The following is a 5,882-nucleotide window of genomic DNA, read 5'->3' on the forward strand; positions in this document are numbered from 1 at the left end:
CAAGGTTTTTCAACAAACTGATACAGTGTCCCGTTTAGGCGAGAGTCAAAGCATCATCCATTGAATAGAGTTGTCAGCTCATCTAAAATGATAATCATTCTAGCAACCTTTTATTCGATCAAGATTGGAATTCAGCGTTGTCCCGTTTAGGCGAGAGTCAAGGCAATTCTATCTTATGAGCTTCCACCATTATTTCATAATTTGCAAGTCAAGTATGGTCGCCACCATTAGGGTGATCCATACCATACAAAACACTTACAAACTACTTATCATGCGAGGTTAAACGGTGCGAAATTGCTAATGAACGTTCCTCCATTAGGGAGGATTACTCACTAAAACAAACGCGGTGTAAAACCCACAATGGAGATCGAATATCTTAATAGTAAAGCTCATTATTTAAAGAGAGTTGTATTTTATTTGATTCTCTTTATTTAATCTATTTATTTTAAATATATATTTATTAAAATTTCCAATTTACAAAGAAAAAATTATAAATATAAATTTTAATTTAATATTTATAAATTTACTTAGATGGATATGAAAATAACATGAATTATTTCCATCTTAGTAATAATTTCCAATAAATATTTAGAAAAATATTCAATTTAAGTTGTTACAAAATTAATTTAAATTAATTTACAACTCAAATTTAATTTTCTATAAATATATATTGCATTTCGAAAAATAAAAGTATTCAAGGACACAATTTTCGAAAATGCATGTTAAAATAAAAAATTAATCCTGGAAAAAATTATTCTAATTTAATGTTGGCCCAATATTAATTAATAAAATTAATTTACAACAAAAAATATAATTTTCCTATTTAATTAAATATATAAGAAAAATATCAAATATTTAAGTATGATGATGAAAATCAACTTAAATATTAATTTTCTATTTAATTAAATACACTAGAAAAATACTTTAAGCAAAAATATCACCTATCTAGATTTTCCTTTGACTAATTAATTCAATTTCTAATAATATACTTTAATTCAATTTATTTTAAATTAATCAATAAATGAAAAATCATTGATTTAAGTTGGTCCAAAATTAAAATAAATAATTTACAACTTTAATCTATTTTTCAAATAAAATTCGAAATTCCAGCATTTAAGAAATGCAATTTCGAAATTTGATTAATAAAATAAAGAAAACATATATTTTGAAAATTATTTAAATTTAGTTGAAAAAATAAATTTCAACTAAAAATAATTTTCTATTTAATTAAGTGTCATGAAAAAGAAATATTTAAGTATCATGATGAAAATCAACTGAGAAATTTAATTTTCAAATTAATTAAATGTATTAAATTCAAGAAATAAATAATTAAGTGTAGAGAAGACTTAATTATTAATCTCTAGTTTAATACTTGGAAAAAATATACTTAAAATAAATTGTACCAAAATTAATTATTTAAATAATTAATTTCACAATGTATAATATTTTCCTATTTAATATTAGAAATAATAAGTAGTCTAGAAATAACTATCTAGAAAATATCTTATTTGACTAAGTATCTTTTCCAAAATTTGAAAAAATATCTAATTTAAGTTGTATTAGAAAAAATCTAGAACTTAAATATTTTTTAAATTTAAATTTAATTAAATATCAGAAATTAAGTTGTAACCACTTAATTTGAAAATATTCCATTTTAAGTTAATATTCGAAAAGATGTTAACCTAAAAAATATCTAAAATATTCTATTTTAAGTTAATATTCGAAAAGATATTAACTTAAAAAATATCTAAAGAATCTTAATAATCAATGCCTAAAATTCCTCAACTTAATTTTGAAATTTTAAATCCAAAAGATATTCAGATTTAAGTTGGTTAGTTGTAAATAACTAAATATCAACTTAAATAGGAATATTTAATGAAAAATTTAAATTAAGCTTCAGAAAGAATCTAGATGGTTATAATTCTATATTTAATTAAATACAAGAAAATACATATAGGTTAGCTTAGAATATAAAATTCCTTAAACTGTATTTTTCTTAAATTAATTTCAAAATAAATGAAATTAATTATGTTGCTAATTAATTTTATTAGGTTAAACTAGTTTAATTAACCTAGTACAGTTATTCAAATCAGGCAAATGGGCCTTCACAATTGGGGTGGTTCATGTGAGGGGGTGCTGGGTTCAGTATGTCGTACCCACTACTATGGCTCCCAACTCTCACACAAGGCCCAAAAGAGAGGAATTTAACCTTAATAAGAACAACTGTTATTAATTGAATAGGCCCAAAAACTAAATGGGCCTAAATAAATTCTATCAAGAACTATGATAATTTATTTTAGCAACAACAACCTCTATGCATCTATAATAAAATTAAACACATAGGCTCACACAGGGACACTTTGGATGGGTCCTATCATGTTGCTGTTGGAAATTATTTTACCAGGATCTTAGATCTACTCACAAGTATGTTGATTAACACCCTAAATATGAACTTTCTAAAACGATGAAATAAACACATATAAAGTTTAAGAAACCTTACATTGGGTACAGCGGAATAATATGACTCCTTCCGTTCAGATATCTAGCCCTTGATTCCTTTTTGTAGCAGAGCATTATCAATATCTGAACCTGGATCTCTTTCTCTGAATCTTTGATGCTGAAACTCCTTCTTGCTGAAAGTCTTTCTTCACGATCTTCCTCACTATGATTGAGGTATTACTTGCTGTGTGTGGGCACTACTCATACACTAAGAATTTCAAAATCTCAATGAGGAAGAGAGAGAGAGTGGGTTCGGCCAAAGATAGGGAGAGAGAAGGCTCAGGTTTTTCTAAATCAGAAGTGTCAAAAGAAAACTGTAATTTTCCTGAAGCCTTCACTATCTATTTATAGCATTCCACTAGGGTTAGGTATGAATTATTTGGCATTAAAATAATGAAAATATGAGAGGTAAATTCCTATAAAAGTGGTCGGCCCTATACTAGTGGATTTGGGCCTCACTTTTTGCAATTTTGCAGTTTTATCTTTCTGCATCTAATTTTCTCAAAAACGCCAATTTTCTAATTCAACAATTTAAATGTCAATTCTAACTATTTAATAACTATAAATAATTATTAAATAATATTGTCATTTATCATATTTATTAATTGAACCATACAAAGTATCATAATTAACAAATATGCCCCTAAAACTCTTTCTTTACAATTTCGCCCTTACTTAGTGAAAAATTCACAAATAGACATAGTCTAATTTGAGAATTATAATTGATTAATTAAAACCAATTACATGAGTCTTACAAGCAATATTATCTCAACTAGTGCGGGGACCATGGGTCTATATAACCGAGCTTCCAATAAGTAGATCAAGAATTTAGCACTAAAATTCACTAACTTATTAATTCTTCGTTGAATCCACGCATAGAACTAAGAATTGCACTCTCAGTATATAGAATGCTCTATATGTTCCACATATAGACACATCATTAGTTATCCATTGTTATAATCCTAATTTGATCAATGATCCTCTATATGAATGATCTACACTGTAAAGGGATTAAATTACCGTTACACCCTACAATGTATTTATTCCTTAAAACACTTGACCCCGTATAAAATGATATTTCAGCTTATGTGAAATGAGTACTCCACCATTTATGTTCGTTTGGTCAAGCTCGAAGGAGATGATCCTTTGCTTACTATTCGCCAGATAGAAGCTATAGATTCCATGTTTATGCTAGCGCTCCCACTCAATTGCACTACCGTGTTCCCAAAATGTACGTATCACCCTGACCTAAAAGTAGGCTTAACTAACAAATCAAAGAACACGAATAGCCTCTCGAGATTGAGCCTAATCATATCAGGATTAAGATCATTTGATCTAGGATCAACTAGGCGATATTGACTTGAATAGATATTACGGTAAGTTTAATAAATCTAAGTCAAAGTTCAATATCGGTCCCTTCCGATGCATACTCCATGCATCCAACCTGAGCTTTACTTTAACCAATGCTCTGGAAAGAACATAGCATTTCTCCAAATGCAAGTAAACTCTGTTGTAGATTATCATATCAGTAAAACCCTATGTCTGATAAATCTAGGAAACTTTATTCACATAGTCATGTTTACTTTCCAATATGTTGATAGCACAATAAACAGGATCAAGTATGTGAAAAGGGTTTCATATGAATTCATACATTATGTACATATAATCATGTAATAAATCATGTGAACCATGCAACATTAAATGTTATTTCTGATCTATATTAATAAGTAAATCTGATTATATTGAAATGAGTTTTATTTAGGGCATAAAGCCCAACAAACTCCCACTTGCACTAATATAAAACAAAAAGTGTTTTTCAAATAATCTCAACACCTTGATATACAAATCAAGTGTAGTAGTAGTAAACTCCTTGTAATAGGATCTGAAAGGTTGAATTAACCACAACCTTTCCTCCACTATTACTCTTCCTTAATCACAAAATCATTGATAATTTGAAATTCCTCTCTATATGTCTACTCTCTTGGGATACTGGATTCTTATACCTTTGGCAACTACTTTTGGTTAATCAGGAAATTAACACTAGTAGTTTATGCAATTTGGAATGGTGCCAAAAATGTATAGAACTTTCCTTAGACTGAATAAGTACCTTTCCTGTAACTTTAACATTCAGTCCCTTCCTGGTAGACCTAAAGACTTCAGATAGGTTTTTACACTTCTCCAAAATCACTATTCCACCCCCAGAGTAACCACCATCTTATGAGAAAGATTTACTAACACAAAGGGAAATTTCAAAATCTGATATGGTGTAGTCTAAGAGTTTTAAACACACCCTTATAGACTAACATATAGTTCCTCTTCTTTATCTTAAGATTTACTTGATTGTCTTCCAATGTTCTTCTCCTGGATTAATCTGATACCTACTCATTACTCCCACTCAACAGCAGGTGTCTGGTCTAAGGCATACAAAAGCATATCTAAGACCTCTCACTGTTGATATAAGAAATTCTTTCATGGCTTTATCTTTTCTGGAATAGTTGAGACTTTTCCTTAGATAAATAAAATCTATGCCTAAGAAGTTGTGAAGCTTCTATAGATTTCCATTAGAAAGAAAATGCTTCAGCATCTTACTAAAGTAAGTTGCTTGCGTTAGAGTAAGTAATTACCAGGTATACCACAAGCCATAGGTTTAGATAAACTCAAACCTATAATACTAGGAACAGCAAGTTTTGTTAAGTCCATTGAATAGACTTATTAACTAAAATTTCCTTTTATGTCCTTGTAATAGAAAACTTTAGGTTATTCCATGTGAATGGATTAAACCATAGTTCTATTGGCTTTTCTTCTTAGTTTCTTATCTTGACAATCCATTACTTATTTAAACTCACAATGGATTTTAATCACTAGTGTCTCCCAAGTCATAAGAAGGTGAGTTCCTAGAAACTCTCCCACTACGACGAGGTACCGTGAATTATGTCTAAGAAAACTAAATGGTATTGACCTCTTCGGTTGTGACAAGACAACAGAGGCAGTGGGATCATCATATGTAAGATGATAGAACAATTTTGGAATCAAGAATTAAATATCTCCTTTATTTGCTACTTGTTTTTCAGACTTAGTTATTTTCTTAGAAAAGTAGTATTTGTTTGATCAAACACTTTCTTATCTATTGACTATGGGATGGTCCACCCCTAATCACTTAGAATAGCTAACAAACCATGGTTAACAGTTCTAGCTTTTCTTAAGATTTTGATTAGGTCATCCATGAATCTAGTAATGATTTTACATTAAGTATACAACCATTACATCATTCTGAAATTGTATTACCATAGAATGAATTAGGCAACGACTAGTAACTAATCATCAACATGCAACTCGAAATTTTTGGGGAGGTAAGTTTGGATATAATTCAAAAATCAATTTAA

The sequence above is a fragment of the Cannabis sativa genome, chromosome 6 (assembly GCF_029168945.1).
Source record: "Cannabis sativa cultivar Pink pepper isolate KNU-18-1 chromosome 6, ASM2916894v1, whole genome shotgun sequence".
NCBI lineage: Eukaryota > Viridiplantae > Streptophyta > Magnoliopsida > Rosales > Cannabaceae > Cannabis > Cannabis sativa.